We start from the raw sequence: 20,807 nt of genomic DNA, 5'->3' as shown, positions 1-20,807 counted from the left end.
ATCCTGTTCCTGAAACCAAAGTACCAAAGCGTGGGTAAGATTTAAGCTAACACAAAGGCTTCAGCGAGAGTCGAACTCGCGACCCCTGGTTTACGAGACCAGTGCTCTAACCTCTGAGCTATGAAGCCTTCCTAGACCTATGTGTATATCGATATGTCGGAGCAAAGCTTTGTTTTAGAGCTCTAGAAGCTCTTTGGTGGTGTTTGTATTGATGACGGTAAAATACTTCATGGTAAAAGCACATGGAAACAGTTGAAAAATCTTCCTTTAGCAATGAATTTGACATTGCCATTGAAGAAGATCAATTTGCTAGGTACATGAAGGCTTATTCTTACCCGACCAGAGTAATAATTATTGCGTAAGACTTGTAAAACCTGTAAAGATGGATATGAGAAATATTCTAATACATGTTAGAGCTGCTCCACATTATAAAGAGTTTCAACGGGAGGTTGAACATGCCTAATTTACTATTTAGACAGGCAAACATCTGAATGTTATAGATACCAAACAGAGATGCATCTCCACTCAAAGCGAGAAATGCTCTATAAGGATTTCATTTTCAAAGGTACAGTATTTAACCACCGTGTCTAAATGTTTTCTGGGTCTATATTTGACATCTTAGACCAAGCTAGTAGGGTGATGGTCAGTCGGAAGGATCGACGTGATCTTTCACAAAAGTGCGAGCAGCAAAGGCTCCAGCGAGAATTAAACTCACGATCCCTGGTTTACAAGACCAGTGCTCTAACCACAGAGCTATGAAGCCAAGACAAAAACTCTCCTTCCTTTGATTTACTTTTCCAAACCTCCTCCACAGTGAACTGGTGCATTACCAATTAGGTGCTCCGGCATGGGATAAGCATAAGTCAAAGACTCTATGAAATCTCAAGTGTAGAACTGATTGCGTGTTTATCGCTAGAGTGACAGAAGAAGGGAACAGGATACCAGTGGATTGGCAAGGAACATAACCCGACTACACGTCTTCATAAAACATCTTACGTTGTACATTACGCTATTCCACTTCACTCAGCATGTGAGATCCTGAGACTCGAAAAGTTCTGCTAGCTAATATTAGCATAAATCTATAGCTTAACAACCCTGGTGGTAGACTTGTATACAAGTTGAATCTTTCATCAACATTTTTCCTAACTATAGTCTTATTTGTAAAAATAGGCTATACTTGGCCCGTTTTCATGGAGTCTATCAGCAGCAAATTGTTTACAAACCCCAACACAGTACCTTGTAGTGGTGTTTCTACACTTTCCAAATATGCCTCTGTTTTTCAACTTTGGTGCCCATCTTCATGTAAATGGCCATGTTAATTATATGCAAATGAGCAGAAAAATGCTTTGCTTTGCCCGAGAAACTAGAGCTGAGACTGAAGCCCATCAAGCTACGGCATACCCGCAAAGAACTAGTGCCTTCATTTTCATAGGAATAAAACAGCAAGTTCTATGAAATTTTGCTCCAGAATTCAGCAAGGGTCCTATGAGTGGAAATTCCACTACAAACTAATGTGGTTAACTACATTTACTTATGACACACTCCATCTAACCATAACAGAGATCCTGTTCCTGAAACCAAAGTACCAAAGCGTGGGTAAGATTTAAGCTAACACAAAGGCTCCAGCGAGAATTGAACTCGCGACCCCTGGTTTACGAGACCAGTGCTCTAACCTCTGAGCTATGAAGCCTTCCTAGACCTATGTGTATATCGATATGTCGGAGCAAAGCTTTGTTTTAGAGCTCTAGAAGCTCTTTGGTGGTGTTTGTATTGATGACGGTAAAATACTTCATGGTAAAAGCACATGGAAACAGTTGAAAAATCTTCCTTTAGCAATGAATTTGACATTGCCATAGAAGAAGATCAATTTGCTAGGTACATGAAGGCTTATTCTTACCCGACCAGAGTAATAATTATTGCGTAAGACTTGTAAAACCTGTAAAGATGGATATGAGAAATATTCTAATACATGTTAGAGCTGCTCCACATTATAAAGAGTTTCAACGGGAGGTTGAACATGCCTAAATTCCTATTTAGACAGGCAAACATCTGAATGTTATAGATACCAAACAGAGATGCATCTCCACTCAAAGCGAGAAATGCTCCATGAGGATTTCATTTTCAAAGGTACAGTATTTAACCACCGTGTCTAAATGTTTTCTGGGTCTATATTTGACATCTTAGACCAAGCTAGTAGGGTGATGGTCAGTCGGAAGGATCGACGTGATCTTTCACAAAAGTGCGAGCAGCAAAGGCTCCAGCGAGAATTGAACTCGCGACCCCTGGTTTACAAGACCAGTGCTCTAACCACTGAGCTATGAAGCCAAGACAAAAACTCCACTTCCTTTGGTTTACTTTTCCAAACCTCCTCCACAGTGAACTGGTGCATTACCAATTAGGTGCTCCGGCATGGATAAGCATAAGTCAAAGACTCTATGAAATCTCAAGTGTAGAACTGATTGCGTGTTTATCGCTAGAGTGACAGAAGAAGGGAACAGGATACCAGTGGATTGGCAAGGAACATAACCCGACTACACGTCTTCATAAAACATCTTACGTTGTACATTACGCTATTCCACTTCACTCAGCATGTGAGATCCTGAGACTCGAAAAGTTCTGCTAGCTAATATTAGCATAAATCTATAGCTTAACAACCCTGGTGGTAGACTTGTATACAAGTTGAATCTATCATCAACATTTTTCCTAACTATAGTCTTATTTGTAAAAATAGGCTATATTTGGCCCGTTTACATGGAGTCTATCAGCAGCAAATTGTTTACAAACCCCAACACAGTACCTTGTAGTGGTGTTTCTACACTTTCCAAATATGCCTCTGTTTTTCAACTTTGGTGCCCATCTTCATGTAAATGGCCATGTTAATTATATGCAAATGAGGAGAAAAATGCTTTGCTTTGCCCGGGAAACTAGAGCTGAGACTGAAGCCCATCAAGCTACGGCATACCCGCAAAGAACTAGTGCCTTCATTTTCATAGGAATAAAACAGCAATTTCTATGAAATTTTGCTCCAGAACTCAGCAAGGGTCCTATGAGTGGAAACTCCACTACAAACTAATGTGCTTAACTAAATTTTCTTATGACACACTCCATCTAACCATAACAGAGATCCTGTTCCTGAAACCAAAGTACCAAAGCGTGGGTAAGATTTAAGCTAACACAAAGGCTTCAGCGAGAGTCGAACTCGCGACCCCTGGTTTACGAGACCAGTGCTCTAACCTCTGAGCTATGAAGCCTTCCTAGACCTATGTGTATATCGATATGTCGGAGCAAAGCTTTGTTTTAGAGCTCTAGAAGCTCTTTGGTGGTGTTTGTATTGATGACGGTAAAATACTTCATTGTAAAAGCACATGGAAACAGTTGAAAAATCTTCCTTTAGCAATGAATTTGACATTGCCATTGAAGAAGATCAATTTGCTAGGTACATGAAGGCTTATTCTTACCCGACCAGAGTAATAATTATTGCGTAAGACTTGTAAAACCTGTAAAGATGGATATGAGAAATATTCTAATACATGTTAGAGCTGCTCCACATTATAAAGAGTTTCAACGGGAGGTTGAACATGCCTAAATTCCTATTTAGACAGGCAAACATCTGAATGTTATAGATACCAAACAGAGATGCATCTCCACTCAAAGCGAGAAATGCTCCATAAGGATTTCATTTTCAAAGGTACAGTATTTAACCACCGTGTCTAAATGTTTTCTGGGTCTATATTTGACATCTTAGACCAAGCTAGTAGGGTGATGGTCAGTCGGAAGGATCGACGTGATCTTTCACAAAAGTGCGAGCAGCAAAGGCTCCAGCGAGAATTGAACTCGCGACCCCTGGTTTACAAGACCAGTGCTCTAACCACTGAGCTATGAAGCCAAGACAAAAACTCCACTTCCTTTGGTTTACTTTTCCAAACCTCCTCCACAGTGAACTGGTGCATTACCAATTAGGTGCTCCGGCATGGGATAAGCATAAGTCAAAGACTCTATGAAATCTCAAGTGTAGAACTGATTGCGTGTTTATCGCTAGAGTGACAGAAGAAGGGAACAGGATACCAGTGGATTGGCAAGGAACATAACCCGACTACACGTCTTCATAAAACATCTTACGTTGTACATTACGCTATTCCACTTTACTCAGCATGTGAGATCCTGAGACTCGAAAAGTTCTGCTAGCTAATATTAGCATAAATCTATAGCTTAACAACCCTGGTGGTAGACTTGTATACAAGTTGAATCTTTCATCAACATTTTTCCTAACTGTAGTCTTATTTGTAAAAATAGGCTATATTTGGCCCGTTTACATGGAGTCTATCAGCAGCAAATTGTTTACAAACCCCAACACAGTACCTTGTAGTGGTGTTTCTACACTTTCCAAATATGCCTCTGTTTTTCAACTTTGGTGCCCATCTTCATGTAAATGGCCATGTTAATTATATGCAAATGAGGAGAAAAATGCTTTGCTTTGCCCGGGAAACTAGAGCTGAGACTGAAGCCCACCAAGCTACGGCATACCCGCAAAGAACTAGTGCCTTCATTTTCATAGGAATAAAACAGCAATTTCTATGAAATTTTGCTCCAGAACTCAGCAAGGGTCCTATGAGTGGAAACTCCACTACAAACTAATGTGGTTAACTACATTTACTTATGACACACTCCATCTAACCATAACAGAGATCCTGTTCCTGAAACCAAAGTAACAAAGCGTGGGTAAGATTTAAGCTAACACAAAGGCTTCAGCGAGAGTCGAACTCGCGACCCCTGGTTTACGAGACCAGTGCTCTAACCTCTGAGCTATGAAGCCTTCCTAGACCTATGTGTATATCGATATGTCGGAGCAAAGCTTTGTTTTAGAGCTCTAGAAGCTCTTTGGTGGTGTTTGTATTGATGACGGTAAAATACTTCATGGTAAAAGCACATGGAAACAGTTGAAAAATCTTCCTTTAGCAATGAATTTGACATTGCCATAGAAGAAGATTAGAGATGAGCGAACAGTGTTCTATCGAACACATGTTCGATCGGATATCAGGGTGTTCGCCATGTTCGAATCGAATCGAACACCACGTGGTAAAGTGCGCCAAAATTCGATTCCCCTCCCACCTTCCCTGGCGCCTTTTTTGCACCAATAACAGCGCAGGGGAGGTGGGACAGGAACTACGACACTGGGGGCATTGAAAAAAATTGGAAAAAGTCATTGGCTGCCGAAATCAGGTGACCTCCATTTTAGACGAATAGTGGATTTCAAATCCGGGTCATATGAGAATGTGAACTTTGTGACTATGAGACAGGGATAGCTGTACAGGCAGGGATAGCTAGGGATAACCTTTATTTAGGGGGGAATGTTATTAAAAATAACTTTTTGGGGCTCTATCGGGTGTGTAATTGTGATTTTTGTGAGATAAACTTTTTCCCATAGGGATGCATTGGCCAGCGCTGATTGGCCGAATTCCGTACTCTGGCCAATCAGTGCTGGCCAATGCATTCTATTAGCTTGATGAAGCAGAGTGTGCACAAGGGTTCAAGCGCACCCTCGGCTCTGATGTAGCAGAGCCGAGGCTGCACAAGGGTTCAAGCGCACCCTCGGCTCTGATGTAGGAGAGCCGAGGGTGCACTTGAACCCTTGTGCACCCTCAGCTCTGCTACATCAGAGCCGAGGGTGCGCTTGAACCCTTGTGCACACTCTGCTTCATCAAGCTAATAGAATGCATTGGCCAGCGCTGATTGGCCAATGTATTCTATTAGCCTGATGAAGTAGAGCTGAATGTGTGTGCTAAGCACACACATTCAGCTCTACTTCATCGGGCTAATAGAATGCATTGGCCAGCGCTGATTGGCCAGAGTACGGAACTCGACCAATCAGCGCTGGCTCTGCTGGAGGAGGCGGAGTCTAAGATCGCTCCACACCAGTCTCCATTCAGGTCCGACCTTAGACTCCGCCTCCTCCGGCAGAGCCAGCGCTGATTGGCCGAAGGCTGGCCAATGCATTCCTATGCGAATGCAGAGACTTAGCAGTGCTGAGTCAGTTTTGCTCAACTACACATCTGATGCACACTCGGCACTGCTACATCAGATGTAGCAATCTGATGTAGCAGAGCCGAGGGTGCACTAGAACCCCTGTGCAAACTCAGTTCACGCTAATAGAATGCATTGGCCAGCGCTGATTGGCCAATGCATTCTATTAGCCCGATGAAGTAGAGCTGAATGTGTGTGCTAAGCACACACATTCAGCACTGCTTCATCACGCCAATACAATGCATTAGCCAGTGCTGATTGGCCAGAGTACGGAATTCGGCCAATCAGCGCTGGCTCTGCTGGAGGAGGCGGAGTCTAAGATCGCTCCACACCAGTCTCCATTCAGGTCCGACCTTAGACTCCGCCTCCTCCAGCAGAGCCAGCGCTGATTGGCCGAATTCCGTACTCTGGCCAATCAGCACTGGCTAATGCATTGTATTGGCTTGATGAAGCAGTGCTGAATGTGTGTGCTTAGCACACACATTCAGCTCTACTTCATCGGGCTAATAGAATGCATTGGCCAGCGCTGATTGGCCGAATTCCGTACTCTGGCCAATCAGCACTGGCTAATGCATTGTATTGGCTTGATGAAGCAGTGCTGAATGTGTGTGCTTAGCACACACATTCAGCTCTACTTCATCGGGCTAATAGAATGCATTGGCCAATCAGCGCTGGCCAATGCATTCTATTAGCGTGAACTGAGTTTGCACAGGGGTTCTAGTGCACCCTCGGCTCTGCTACATCAGATTGCTACATCTGATGTAGCAGTGCCGAGTGTGCATCAGATGTGTAGTTGAGCAAAACTGACTCAGCACTGCTAAGTCTGCATTCGCATAGGAATGCATTGGCCAGCCTTCGGCCAATCAGCGCTGGCTCTGCCGGAGGAGGCGGAGTCTAAGGTCGGACCTGAATGGAGACTGGTGTGGAGCGATCTTAGACTCCGCCTCCTCCAGCAGAGCCAGCGTTGATTGGCCGAATTCCGTACTCTGGCCAATCAGCACTGGCTAATGCATTGTATTGGCTTGATGAAGCAGTGCTGAATGTGTGTGCTTAGCACACACATTCAGCTCTACTTCATCGGGCTAATAGAATGCATTGGCCAGCGCTGATTGGCCGAATTCCGTACTCTGGCCAATCAGCACTGGCTAATGCATTGTATTGGCTTGATGAAGCAGTGCTGAATGTGTGTGCTTAGCACACACATTCAGCTCTACTTCATCGGGCTAATAGAATGCATTGGCCAATCAGCGCTGGCCAATGCATTCTATTAGCGTGAACTGAGCTTGCACAGGGGTTCTAGTGCACCCTCGGCTCTGCTACATCAGATTGCTACATCTGATGTAGCAGTGCCGAGTGTGCATCAGATGTGTAGTTGAGCAAAACTGACTCAGCACTGCTAAGTCTGCATTCGCATAGGAATGCATTGGCCAGCCTTCGGCCAATCAGCGCTGGCTCTGCCGGAGGAGGCGGAGTCTAAGGTCGGACCTGAATGGAGACTGGTGTGGAGCTATCTTAGACTCCGCCTCCTCCAGCAGAGCCAGCGCTGATTGGTCGAGTTCCGTACTCTGGCCAATCAGCACTGGCCAATGCATTTCTATGGGGAAAAGTTAGCTTGCGAAAATCGCAAACTGACAGGGATTTCCATGAAATAAAGTGACTTTTATGCCCCCAGACATGCTTCCCCTGCTGTCCCAGTGTCATTCCAGGGTGTTGGTATCATTTCCTGGGGTGTCATAGTGGACTTGGTGACCCTCCAGACACGAATTTGGGTTTCCCCCTTAACGAGTTTATGTTCCCCATAGACTATAATGGGGTTCGAAACCCATTCGAACACTCGAACAGTGAGCGGCTGTTCGAATCGAATTTCGAACCTCGAACATTTTAGTGTTCGCTCATCTCTAAAGAAGATCAATTTGCTAGGTACATGAAGGCTTATTCTTACCCGACCAGAGTAATAATTATTGCGTAAGACTTGTAAAACCTGTAAAGATGGATATGAGAAATATTCTAATACATGTTAGAGCTGCTCCACATTATAAAGAGTTTCAACGGGAGGTTGAACATGCCTAAATTCCTATTTAGACAGGCAAACATCTGAATGTTATAGATACCAAACAGAGATGCATCTCCACTCAAAGCGAGAAATGCTCCATGAGGAGTTCATTTTCAAAGGTACAGTATTTAACCACCGTGTCTAAATGTTTTCTGGGTCTATATTTGACATCTTAGACCAAGCTAGTAGGGTGATGGTCAGTCGGAAGGATCGACGTGATCTTTCACAAAAGTGCGAGCAGCAAAGGCTCCAGCGAGAATTGAACTCGGGACCCCTGGTTTACAAGACCAGTGCTCTAACCACTGAGCTATGAAGCCAAGACAAAAACTCCACTTCCTTTGGTTTACTTTTCCAAACTTCCTCCACAGTGAACTGGTGCATTACCAATTAGGTGCTCCGGCATGGGATAAGCATAAGTCAAAGACTCTATGAAATCTCAAGTGTAGAACTGATTGCGTGTTTATCGCTAGAGTGACAGAAGAAGGGAACAGGATACCAGTGGATTGGCAAGGAACATAACCCGACTACACGTCTTCATAAAACATCTTACGTTGTACATTACGCTATTCCACTTTACTCAGCATGTGAGATCCTGAGACTCGAAAAGTTCTGCTAGCTAATATTAGCATAAATCTATAGCTTAACAACCCTGGTGGTAGACTTGTATACAAGTTGAATCTTTCATCAACATTTTTCCTAACTATAGTCTTATTTGTAAAAATAGGCTATATTTGGCCCGTTTACATGGAGTCTATCAGCAGCAAATTGTTTACAAACCCCAACACAGTACCTTGTAGTGGTGTTTCTACACTTTCCAAATATGCCTCTGTTTTTCAACTTTGGTGCCCATCTTCATGTAAATGGCCATGTTAATTATATGCAAATGAGGAGAAAAATGCTTTGCTTTGCTCGGGAAACTAGAGCTGAGACTGAAGCCCATCAAGCTACGGCATACCCGCAAAGAACTAGTGCCTTCATTTTCATAGGAATAAAACAGCAATTTCTATGAAATTTTGCTCCAGAACTCAGCAAGGGTCTTATGAGTGGAAACTCCACTACAAACTAACGTGGTTAACTACATTTACTTATGACACACTCCATCTAACCATAACAGAGATCCTGTTCCTGAAACCAAAGTAACAAACCGTGGGTAAGATTTAAGCTAACACAAAGGCTTCAGCGAGAGTCGAACTCGCGACCCCTGGTTTACGAGACCAGTGCTCTAACCTCTGAGCTATGAAGCCTTCCTAGACCTATGTGTATATCGATATGTCGGAGCAAAGCTTTGTTTTAGAGCTCTAGAAGCTCTTTGGTGGTGTTTGTATTGATGACGGTAAAATACTTCATGGTAAAAGCACATGGAAACAGTTGAAAAATCTTCCTTTAGCAATGAATTTGACATTGCCATAGAAGAAGATCAATTTGCTAGGTACATGAAGGCTTATTCTTACCCGACCAGAGTAATAATTATTGCGTAAGACTTGTAAAACCTGTAAAGATGGATATGAGAAATATTCTAATACATGTTAGAGCTGCTCCACATTATAAAGAGTTTCAACGGGAGGTTGAACATGACTAAATTCCTATTTAGACAGGCAAACATCTGAATGTTATAGATACCAAACAGAGATGCATCTCCACTCAAAGCGAGAAATGCTCCATGAGGATTTCATTTTCAAAGGTACAGTATTTAACCACCGTGTCTAAATGTTTTCTGGGTCTATATTTGACATCTTAGACCAAGCTAGTAGGGTGATGGTCAGTCGGAAGGATCGACGTGATCTTTCACAAAAGTGCGAGCAGCAAAGGCTCCAGCGAGAATTGAACTCGTGACCCCTGGTTTACAAGACCAGTGCTCTAACCACTGAGCTATGAAGCCAAGACAAAAACTCCACTTCCTTTGGTTTACTTTTCCAAACCTCCTCCACAGTGAACTGGTGCATTACCAATTAGGTGCTCCGGCATGGGATAAGCATAAGTCAAATACTCTATAAAATCTCAATTTTAGAACTGATTGCGTGTTTATCGCTAGAGTGACAGAAGAAGGGAACAGGATACCAGTGGATTGGCAAGGAACATAACCCGACTACACGTCTTCATAAAACATCTTACGTTGTACATTACGCTATTCCACTTCACTCAGCATGTGAGATCCTGAGACTCGAAAAGTTCTGCTAGCTAATATTAGCATAAATCTATAGCTTAACAACCCTGGTGGTAGACTTGTATACAAGTTGAATCTTTCATCAACATTTTTCCTAACTATAGTCTTATTTGTAAAAATAGGCTATATTTGGCCCGTTTACATGGAGTCTATCAGCAGCAAATTGTTTACAAACCCCAACACAGTACCTTGTAGTGGTGTTTCTACACTTTCCAAATATGCCTCTGTTTTTCAACTTTGGTGCCCATCTTCATGTAAATGGCCATGTTAATTATATGCAAATGAGGAGAAAAATGCTTTGCTTTGCCCGGGAAACTAGAGCTGAGACTGAAGCCCATCAAGCTACGGCATACCCGCAAAGAACTAGTGCCTTCATTTTCATAGGAATAAAACAGCAATTTCTATGAAATTTTGCTCCAGAACTCAGCAAGGGTCCTATGAGTGGAAACTCCACTACAAACTAATGTGCTTAACTAAATTTACTTATGACACACTCCATCTAACCATAACAGAGATCCTGTTCCTGAAACCAAAGTACCAAAGCGTGGGTAAGATTTAAGCTAACACAAAGGCTTCAGCGAGAGTCGAACTCGCGACCCCTGGTTTACGAGACCAGTGCTCTAACCTCTGAGCTATGAAGCCTTCCTAGATCTATGTGTGTATCGATATGTCGGAGCAAAGCTTTGTTTTAGAGCTCTAGAAGCTCTTTGGTGGTGTTTGTATTGATGACGGTAAAATACTTCATGGTAAAAGCACATGGAAACAGTTGAAAAATCTTCCTTTAGCAATGAATTTGACATTGCCATAGAAGAAGATCAATTTGCTAGGTACATGAAGGCTTATTCTTACCCGACCAGAGTAATAATTATTGCGTAAGACTTGTAAAACCTGTAAAGATGGATATGTGAAATATTCTATTACATGTTAGAGCTGCTCCACATTATAAAGAGTTTCAACGGGAGGTTGAACATGACTAATTTCCTAATTAGACAGGCAAACATCTGAATGTTATAGATACCAAACAGAGATGCATCTCCACTCAAAGCGAGAAATGCTCCATGAGGATTTCATTTTCAAAGGTACAGTATTTAACCACCGTGTCTAAATGTTTTCTGGGTCTATATTTGACATCTTAGACCAAGCTAGTAGGGTGATGGTCAGTCGGAAGGATCGACGTGATCTTTCACAAAAGTGCGGGGGGGCGGAGCCTAACCGCTGAAGTGGATGGAGGTCTGAGCCTGCAGCTCCGTCTACAGAGCAGCCTTACCCCGACCCTACCGCAATTAACCGCCTGAAAATGGGCAAACAAAACCGGGAACGTGGAGGGGACCTGCCGGGGACACCAAACCGCAGGTCCAGTTCGGCAGAACTCCACAAATTCTTCCGAAAAAAGGCCTCTCAGTCTCCGGCCTTGGCACGCAAGATGGCGCCCGAAGATCTGCAGTCAGGGGACGCCCCTGAAGAGTCTGACGTGGAGAGCATGTCTGGCGCAGACATACAGGACACAGGTACGCGCCCCATTACCCAAGCCTTTCTCATGAAAGCCCTAGCAAAAACTATTGCCCCAGTTATGGCCGAATTAGCTGAGATGAAAGCCGAGCTCCAACACATGGGAGGCCGCGTAGATAGATTGGAGTCTGCCCACACGGACATAACACAACACACGGCCACAGCAGCATTGCATATCTCCAATCATCACAACCATCTCAATCGCCTCCATGACATGATTGAGGACTTGGAGAATAGGAACAGGAGAAGAAACATCAGACTGAAGGGCTTACCTGAGTCTTTCCCCCCTGACTCTCTGAGGGAGATCATGTCCGCCATCTTTACAGACATCCTAGGCTCAGAGAGGGCTGCATCCATCCAGATTGAGAGGGTACATCGCTCCATTAGGGCTAAGCCTGCAACTACAGAGCCTCCTAGGGACATAATATGTGGTCTATTGACTTCTGTGGACACAACAGAAGTCCTCATGGCGTCAAGGGACAAGAGACCCCTAATGTATGAGGGCCATGAAATACAGCTATATCAAGATCTGGCACCCTCCACACTCGCTAAGAGGAGATTATTGAAACCATTGCTAGCTACCCTGAGAGAGAAAGGCTTATCTTATGCGTGGCTGTTCCCATTCGGTCTCTCTGTCATGAATCAGGGCCGCAGGATATATTACTGGGTCTGGACCCGATACCCATACCATCTTGGTCAATGCTTCCCGAGGATGTGCACGATTGGCCACCCTTACCCACCCTGGAGAAACAGGCACCATATCGCAGATCTAAATCTCCGAAACAGAAGAAGCCGGTTGCTAGGGGCATTATCAGTGACTGATTCTTCCTCAGCCTTGTCGCCAACCCTTTTTCTTGACACTCTCCCTTAACAGACCTCTGTTATGTTCTGTTATTTCTTGTTATGACACCCACCTAGTATTACTTCTCAGGGACACATCACCCCAAGGTGTCCTCTACCGTTGGGGACGGACAGGACCGGTAGAGCATCCACGTTTTCTGCTATAAACTTTACCATCGGTTCCGTACCAGCTTCTCTATCTGGATCCAATGCTCTCCTCCCTTGATATAAACCCAACGGGACCTTTCCTCACAACACTGCTCGGAATCCCCCCATCCAGATGAATCTCTTCACCTAATGTTATTGCCTTGTGTATTATTGAGGGTTCTTTCCCTCTCCCCTGGCCCCGAGTCCCCTGTTTCGGGTTCCGCGGCCGGGGGCGATGGATCCTCTCTAGCCTCCCTCTCCTCCTTCCTCCCTCCCCTCCCTCCTCCCCTTCCCTCAAGTTAGCCCGCAGTGTTATATGTCAAGAATTTATCTCTACCCGCATTCACAGTTATACTAAGTTCTTCGCTAAGCTCTCACAATGTGATGCATCCTACATAATATATGTCATTCTTACTCTTACTTAATGCATATGCCTTGTGTACAATAAGGGCTCTCTCCTTCCCCCCTGCCCCTGGGTCTCCCAGCTGGGTCCCACGGTCAGGGGTGATGGTCCCCCCCCCCCCCCTCCTCTCTTCCCTCCCCTTTCCTTCTCCCCCCCCCCCCCCTTACTCTACGGCTTTAGGCCTCCTTAAGCTAGCTTACAATGTTTTATGTTAAAAACTTTTTTCTCTGGTTAAGTTAATCAGTTATATTAAGCTTCTTACTAAGTTCATTAAGTTTTTTGTCTTAGTGTGACATATTTCTCATCTAGTATTTGGATTTCATAGCCATAGTAGTTTCACTGATATACTATTCCTCATCAATGCTTGCTCTTCTCTGGTGTCGCCTACTCTCAACCTCCCCTCCCTCTCTCCCTCCTCTGCTCCTACCCCTTGCCTTTTCTTCTCTCTCTCCCTTTTCATCCTGCTCCTGCTTTTCTCTTCAACCTACCAAAAACTTGTCTTTCATCCCTCCCTCTTCTCTTAATAGAGACTCAGAAATTTATATTTGTTACTGTTTCTCTAAATTATCTCTGTGGTGTCGTGCCCGCCCTGTTCGGCTCATACCTGAACCCCTACTCTCACCTGCTGACCTTAGCTAACTGTAGCACCAGATTACTCCCGGTGTCATAGCCCTCACTGCCTCAATCTCGTGGAACTCTCCCCAAAGCTTTAAAACTCCCGGTTCCCCTTCCCCTTCTCCTCTCCCTTTCTCCCCCACATCCTCCCCCCCCCCTCACCTCTACCTACCCCCTCCCCCCCACTACCTCTGCAGCTCTCCCCACTTCTCAACTCACATCACTCCATTCTCAACCCATTTAGTTACACGCCACTCTCTTTAGGGTCGTCAGGTAGGCTGTGACGATTAGGACTTTTACTTCGTTCCCCACCCACCCGCTATCCATACTCGGATAGCTCCGGAAAATTTTCTCTGCTAACCTCTGGCGAGTCTCAGGCACCCTCGCCAAAAAATTTTTTTTATTTCTCCCTGACTTTACATTATTCTCCCTCAGTTGACGTAGTCAGATACACTTTCCCCTCTCCCCTCCCCGACCCTCCCTATCCTATCCTCTCTAACACTCCTTCTCCGTCTGAACCCCACCCCCCCCCTTCTCCTCTCTTTCACTTTTTCTCCCTCCCCATTTCCCTTTTCTCTCTACGCCCCTCACGCTTCCCCCTCCCCTTCGCTCCCTTTATTCCCAACCCCTCCCTTTTTTCTTCTCCTCCCTCTAATACCTCACTGCTTACTCCCTTTCTGTATCTCTTTCTCTTCTTATACCTTTGGCTGGTTGCGGCCTGCGGCCAGGCCCTTCCTCGATATGTCAGACCACATTCTCACTTCCTTCAATGTCCACGGACTAAACTCCCCCAATAAACGATCACAAATATTTACCATCCTTAAAAGACTTCGCACCAAAATAGCTTTTCTGCAAGAAACACACTTCAAAACTGGAAAAATTCCGCGCTTCTCAACAAAATACTTCCCCCTTTCTTTCCACTCCACCAACCCCTCGGCAGCCACAAAAGGGGTCTCCATCCTTTTCCACCACTCAGTTCCCTTCCATTCCGCACAGACATATGCAGACGCAGATGGCAGGTTCTTGTTCCTCAAAGGCACAATCGCCTCTCAGAAATATACGTTTGTAAATGTGTATGCTCCCAATAAAGACCAGGTCCCTTGGCTACTAGAGGTCCTCAAAAAGCTAGAGTTATTTGCTGAAGGCCCAATCATACTAGCAGGCGACCTCAATCTAGCACTAGATCCATCTTTAGACACCTCCACAGGCTCCTCTTCCACACCGCAGAAAGCCAGAGGCAGGCTTCAACAAGATTTTTCTGACCTAAACTTAATAGATGTCTGGAGAACCCTTAATCCCACTACAAAAGACTTCTCCTTTTATTCTAACCCTCGAAATTCCTATCAACGCTTAGACTACTTTCTCCTCTCCACTGACCTATTACCCCATGTCACTAAGGCCAAAATAGATGTGATATCTGTCTCGGATCATGCCCCGGTATGGATCCAAGTTAACTTTGCCCAGCTCCCGAGGAAAGACTGGAACTGGAGGTTAAACGAATCACTCCTCGATAGATCAGATGTGACCGACTCAATCAAAAAACAACTAGAGACATATTTTAGCATCAATGCAAATTCAGACACTTGCCCCACAATTACATGGGAAGCCCACAAATCTGTGATAAGAGGGGCTTTCATCTCTATTGCTTCTAAACTTAAAAAAGAGTCACAGTTTGAACTCGACTCCATTCTCTCCAACATCTCAAAAATCGAAAGACTTCGCAAGGCCTCCCTTAGAACCAACTCGGACGCAGAATTGCGCTCCCTTAGAGAAAAACTGAAAGACATTATAAACTCCCGCACTGCAAAACAATTCCTCCACTTCCAGCACAGGATCTATGCCCATGGGGACAGAGGAGGTAAGCTCATGACCTCCATGATCAAAAAACAAAAATCAAACTGTTTTATTTCAGAGATTAAAGACCATTTAGGGATAACTAGGCGCTCCACCAAGGACATCTCATACGCGTTCCACAAATTTTACACAGATCTTTACAATCTCACCTCACACCGCACTAATGAGAACATCTCTCTCCACAAAAACAAAATAAATGACTTCTTATCCTCTGTAAACCTTCCTTCTTTAACCAACGAGGACATCTCTCCCCTCCTCGACCCCATATCTCATGAAGAAATAAGACAGGTTTTAAACAGCTTTCCTAAAGGCAAAAGCCCTGGACCGGATGGCTTCCCCCTTCATTACTATAAAACCTTTCTCTCCACACTTCTACCCCACTTTGCCCTTTCTTGTAATGCTCTCCTCTCTGGAAAAGCACTCCTGAAACACGCTCAAGAAGCCCATATCACAATCTTACCCAAAGAGGGAAAAGACCCTAGCGCCTGCGGTAGCTACAGACCCATCTCATTGCTAAATGTCGACCTTAAACTGTGGGCAAAGATCCTAGCATATAGAATTAAGTCCCTCATCCCTAAACTTTTACACCCGGACCAAGCCGGCTTTGTTCTAGGGAGGGAGGGGAAAGATAATTCCCATCGCCTCCTTCATGCTATCGCCCACGCAAAGAAAACTCACTCGGACTTGATACTATTAGGAATAGATGCCGAAAAGGCCTTTGATCGAGTTGACTGGCTCTTTATGAAGGCCACCCTCGAAAAATTTGGTTTTCCTCCAGAGTTTATCACCGCCATTTTCTCCCTTTACGACACTCCTTATGCAAAACTAAAAATTAACGGTACTTTGTCAACCCCCTTTCACATCACGAATGGAACACGACAGGGTTGCCCCCTATCCCCCTCTTTGTTTATTCTAACCCTGGAGCCTCTTTTACAGCTAATTAGGTCCAATCCTGACATTCACGGCTTAAACATAGGGAAGCACACCTTACATACAGCCGCCTTTGCAGACGACGTACTCATTCTGATCTCAAATCCTGAACTAGCTCTGCCAACCATTACTAACCTAATCAGTAACTACAGCACTGTAGCGGGCTACAAAGCTAATCTTGACAAATCAGAAGTCCTAAACATTAATATCCCCCGGAATCGTGCGACTCAAATAGCCGCTTCCACCTCTTTGAAATGGACCTCCAGCAAGATCAAATATCTAGGTATCTACTTAACAGCAGACATCAAGGATCTCTATGAGGCCAACTTTGTCCCGCTCCTGGCGGACATCAGAAAAATGTTAATGTCCTACCAAGGCATGCCCTTTTCATGGTTTGGCAGACGCAACCTCCTGCAGACCTATGCCCTACCCAAAGTACTCTATAGACTCCACATGCTTCCAATTCGTTTACCCCCTCAATTTTTTAAATCCTTAAAATCCCTCTTCTCTTCCTTTCTTTGGAGAGGAAAACACCCGAGACTCTCCATGGCTTTGCTGCTGAAGAAGAAACAAGCAGGTGGGATTGGCCTCCCTAACGTCTTTAGTTACTACAAAGCGGTCCAACTGAAACGTTGGATGGACCTCACGTACAATTCCTCGAACCTCCTGATAGCAGACCTGTCACGCACCACCTTTGGACACTCTACCCTCTCCGACCTCTGGCTTTATGGCCGCCCCGGACATAAGTCCAGCAACGTTCACCATCTTCTCCTTGGAGCTTGCGAAACATGGCGAGATGCGAGAGACACCCTAGCTCCATACCCCTCTCCTCTCCTATCACTAGGCACCCTACCTGAATTCTTAGGAAAGTCGAGTCTGGCAAACCTCCCTGTTTGGTCAACTCTAATCCCTAAAAAACTCTTTGATGTCCTGGGACCCGACCGAAAATTTGATCCAGAGACCTTTCACTCATTGCTCGCAGATATGCCCAGCCCTTCCTTCCTACACACATTACATTTGGAAGGCATAATTAAACAAGCCACTGCCCTGGGGACTATACGGACCTCGCTGACCACATTCGAACGCTCAGTCATGGCAAAACACAAGCTTCTCCACAAAACCTCATATGTTCTTTCATCTCACATTGACCCCTTGGTGATTCAGAAACCCGCCTTCTTATTCGCCTGGGAAGATGACCTTAACGTTACATTCTCGGACGAACAAGTGCAACAAGTTCTGTCACATTCTCATGGGTTTTCCCCTTGTGTTCGCCTCCAAGAATCTCACTATAAACTGCTCACCAGGTGGTATCGGACACCAGACTGGCTACTGAAGCATAATCTGACAGACAAATCATCTTGTTGGAGATGTGGATCTCAGGAAGGTTCCCTGCTCCATATATGGTGGTCCTGCCCTAAAATACAGACTTACTGGCTATCGATTCAAGAAGTAATCCGCGAGCTTACCTCCCCGTCATTTGAACTAACGGACACTATGGTCCTACTGGCCCTCCCGTCCTCCACTTACAAACCTTCAAAATCCAACCTCTTATCTTTACTGATACTAGCAGCAAATGCCTTAATTCCGTTGAAGTGGCTGTCCTCTGACCCCCCTACCAAATCAGAATGGATAGGGAAAGTAAATCAAATTTCTAGATTTGAGGAACTGACGTCCTGGAAAAATAGATCTCATCACAAATTTGAAAAGATTTGGACCCCCTGGCGGTCGCTCTGGCCGCGGGTCGCAACCTAGTCTGCATTCCCTCCTATTCCCCCCCTCCCTCCTCTTTCCCCACTGCCCCCTCAATATCTCATTCACCCGCCCCCCCCCTCTCCCCTCTCGCACATCCTCTCCCACCTACCCTTCCCCCCCCCCACTTTCCGCATACGTGTGCCTGATAATGGTCAACTGAGTTTGTTTTATCATATATTGTCCCCCTACAATAGCTTGACTACTCCAAAGCTTACCAACCACAACACCTCCCTGTCTACCTATCTTTTGATTAAGCCCCACCTTCAACTCTCGTTCACCAGGTGCACAGGGATCCATTCCTCTAGTTATTGATTTTTGGCAGGCGCCATGTCTGCCGTAAAGTCAAATACTGAACAAGCCACTACTACTTGCTCTTCCATTCTTTCCATAAACCTCTCACATGTAAGATGTTTTGGTTTGATTGTCATCTCAGTTCTCCCCACCTTGTTTCATTACCAATGTTTTATCACATATGTTTTATCACCAACGATTTGTACTCACAATTGTAATAACTTCCTATTTCTTCGCGATTGTAACCCCTACCCAATCGTATATTCTCTATTTGTTGTAGTCCTATTATAAATTTCAATAAAAATATTATAAAAAAAAAAAAAAAAGTGCGAGCAGCAAAGGCTCCAGCGAGAATTGAACTCGCGACCCCTGATTTTCAAGACCAGTGCTCTAACCACTGAGCTATGAAGCCAAGACAAAAACTCCCCTTCCTTTGGTTTACTTTCCCAAATCTCCTCCACAGTGAACTGGTGCATTACCAATTAGGTGCTCCGGCATGGGATAAGCATAAGTCAAAGACTCTATGAAATCTCAAGTGTAGAACTGATTGCGTGTTTATCGCTAGAGTGACAGAAGAAGGGAACAGGATACCAGTGGATTGGCAAGGAACATAACCCGACTACACGTCTTCATAAAACATCTTACGTTGTACATTACGCTATTCCACTTCACTCAGCATGTGAGATCCTGAGACTCGAAAAGTTCTGCTAGCTAATATTAGCATAAATCTATAGCTTAACAACCCTGGTGGTAGACTTGTATACAAGTTGAATCTTTCATCAACATTTTTCCTAACTATAGTCTTATTTGTAAAAATAGGCTATATTTGGCCCGTTTACATGGAGTCTATCAGCAGCATATTGTTTACAAACCCCAACACAGTACCTTGTAGTGGTGTTTCTACACTTTCCAAATATGCCTCTGTTTTTCAACTTTCGTGCCCATCTTCATGTAAATGGCCATGTTAATTATATGCAAATGAGGAGAAAAATGCTTTGCTTTGCCCGGGAAACTAGAGCTGAGACTGAAGCCCATCAAGCTACGGCATACCCGCAAAGAACTAGTGCCTTCATTTTCATAGGAATAAAACAGCAATTTCTATGAAATTTTGCTCCAGAACTCAGCAAGGGTCTTATGAGTGGAAACTCCACTACAAACTAATGTGGTTAACTACATTTACTTATGACACACTCCATCTAACCATAACAGAGATCCTGTTCCTGAAACCAAAGTACCAAAGCGTGGGTAAGATTTAAGCTAACACAAAGGCTTCAACGAGAGTCGAACTCGCGACCCCTGGTTTACGAGACCAGTGCTCTAACCTCTGAGCTATGAAGCCTTCCTAGACCTATATGTATATCGATATGTCGGAGCAAAGCTTTGTTTTAGAGCTCTAGAAGCTCTTTGGTGGTGTTTGTATTGATGACGGTAAAATACTTCATGGTAAAAGCACATGGAAACAGTTGAAAAATCTTCCTTTAGCAATGAATTTGACATTGCCATAGAAGAAGATCAATTTGCTAGGTACATGAAGGCTTATTCTTACCCGACCAGAGTAATAATTATTGCGTAAGACTTGTAAAACCTGTAAAGATGGATATGAGAAATATTCTAATACATGTTAGAGCTGCTCCACATTATAAAGAGTTTCAACGGGAGGTTGAACATGCCTAATTTCCTATTTAGACAGGCAAACATCTGAATGTTATAGATACCAAACAGAGATGCATCTCCACTCAAAGCGAGAAATGCTCCATGAGGATTTCATTTTCAAAGGTACAGTATTTAACCACCGTGTCTAAATGTTTTCTGGGTCTATATTTGACATCTTAGACCAAGCTAGTAGGGTGATGGTCAGTCGGAAAGATAGACGTGATCTTTCACAAAAGTGCGAGCAGCAAAGACTCCAGCGAGAATTGAACTCGCGACCCCTGGTTTACAAGACCAGTGCTCTAACCACTGAGCTATGAAGCCAAGACAAAAACTCGCCTTCCTTTGGTTTACTTTTCCAAACCTCCTCCACAGTGAACTGGTGCATTACCAATTAGGTGCTCCGGCATGGGATAAGCATAAGTCAAAGACTCTATGAAATCTGAAGTGTAGAACTGATTGCGTGTTTATCGCTAGAATGACAGAAGAAGGGAACAGGATACCAGTGGATTGGCAAGGAACATAACCCGACTACACGTCTTCATAAAACATCTTACGTTGTACATTACGCTATTCCA

General features: G+C 44.3%; 1 protein-coding gene and 14 non-coding genes across 15 annotated transcripts in view; all 15 read right to left on the bottom strand.

Annotated features, from left to right (window-relative positions):
* APBA1 (amyloid beta precursor protein binding family A member 1) overlaps positions 1 to 20,807 on the bottom strand; it is a 567,069-nt gene that overhangs the window by 242,180 nt on the left and 304,082 nt on the right. The gene's annotated exons all lie outside the window — the stretch shown is intronic.
* TRNAT-CGU (transfer RNA threonine (anticodon CGU)) lies at positions 56 to 128 on the bottom strand. Its single transcript has one exon. It is a non-coding gene; the product is annotated as a tRNA-Thr (tRNA).
* Positions 691 to 763, bottom strand: TRNAT-UGU (transfer RNA threonine (anticodon UGU)). Its single transcript has one exon. It is a non-coding gene; the product is annotated as a tRNA-Thr (tRNA).
* On the bottom strand, positions 1,618 to 1,690 carry TRNAT-CGU (transfer RNA threonine (anticodon CGU)). Its single transcript has one exon. It is a non-coding gene; the product is annotated as a tRNA-Thr (tRNA).
* TRNAT-UGU (transfer RNA threonine (anticodon UGU)) lies at positions 2,253 to 2,325 on the bottom strand. Its single transcript has one exon. It is a non-coding gene; the product is annotated as a tRNA-Thr (tRNA).
* Positions 3,179 to 3,251, bottom strand: TRNAT-CGU (transfer RNA threonine (anticodon CGU)). The gene has a single exon. It is a non-coding gene; the product is annotated as a tRNA-Thr (tRNA).
* TRNAT-UGU (transfer RNA threonine (anticodon UGU)) lies at positions 3,814 to 3,886 on the bottom strand. Its single transcript has one exon. It is a non-coding gene; the product is annotated as a tRNA-Thr (tRNA).
* On the bottom strand, positions 4,741 to 4,813 carry TRNAT-CGU (transfer RNA threonine (anticodon CGU)). The gene has a single exon. It is a non-coding gene; the product is annotated as a tRNA-Thr (tRNA).
* On the bottom strand, positions 8,319 to 8,391 carry TRNAT-UGU (transfer RNA threonine (anticodon UGU)). Its single transcript has one exon. It is a non-coding gene; the product is annotated as a tRNA-Thr (tRNA).
* On the bottom strand, positions 9,246 to 9,318 carry TRNAT-CGU (transfer RNA threonine (anticodon CGU)). Its single transcript has one exon. It is a non-coding gene; the product is annotated as a tRNA-Thr (tRNA).
* Positions 9,881 to 9,953, bottom strand: TRNAT-UGU (transfer RNA threonine (anticodon UGU)). Its single transcript has one exon. It is a non-coding gene; the product is annotated as a tRNA-Thr (tRNA).
* TRNAT-CGU (transfer RNA threonine (anticodon CGU)) lies at positions 10,808 to 10,880 on the bottom strand. The gene has a single exon. It is a non-coding gene; the product is annotated as a tRNA-Thr (tRNA).
* Positions 18,919 to 18,991, bottom strand: TRNAS-UGA (transfer RNA serine (anticodon UGA)). Its single transcript has one exon. It is a non-coding gene; the product is annotated as a tRNA-Ser (tRNA).
* On the bottom strand, positions 19,846 to 19,918 carry TRNAT-CGU (transfer RNA threonine (anticodon CGU)). Its single transcript has one exon. It is a non-coding gene; the product is annotated as a tRNA-Thr (tRNA).
* On the bottom strand, positions 20,481 to 20,553 carry TRNAT-UGU (transfer RNA threonine (anticodon UGU)). Its single transcript has one exon. It is a non-coding gene; the product is annotated as a tRNA-Thr (tRNA).

Source organism: Leptodactylus fuscus, chromosome 1 (genome assembly GCF_031893055.1).
Source record: "Leptodactylus fuscus isolate aLepFus1 chromosome 1, aLepFus1.hap2, whole genome shotgun sequence".
Classification (NCBI taxonomy): Eukaryota; Metazoa; Chordata; class Amphibia; order Anura; family Leptodactylidae; genus Leptodactylus; species Leptodactylus fuscus.
Note: the sequence above shows the minus strand (reverse complement) of the source record. Positions and strands in the feature narration are given on the sequence as shown.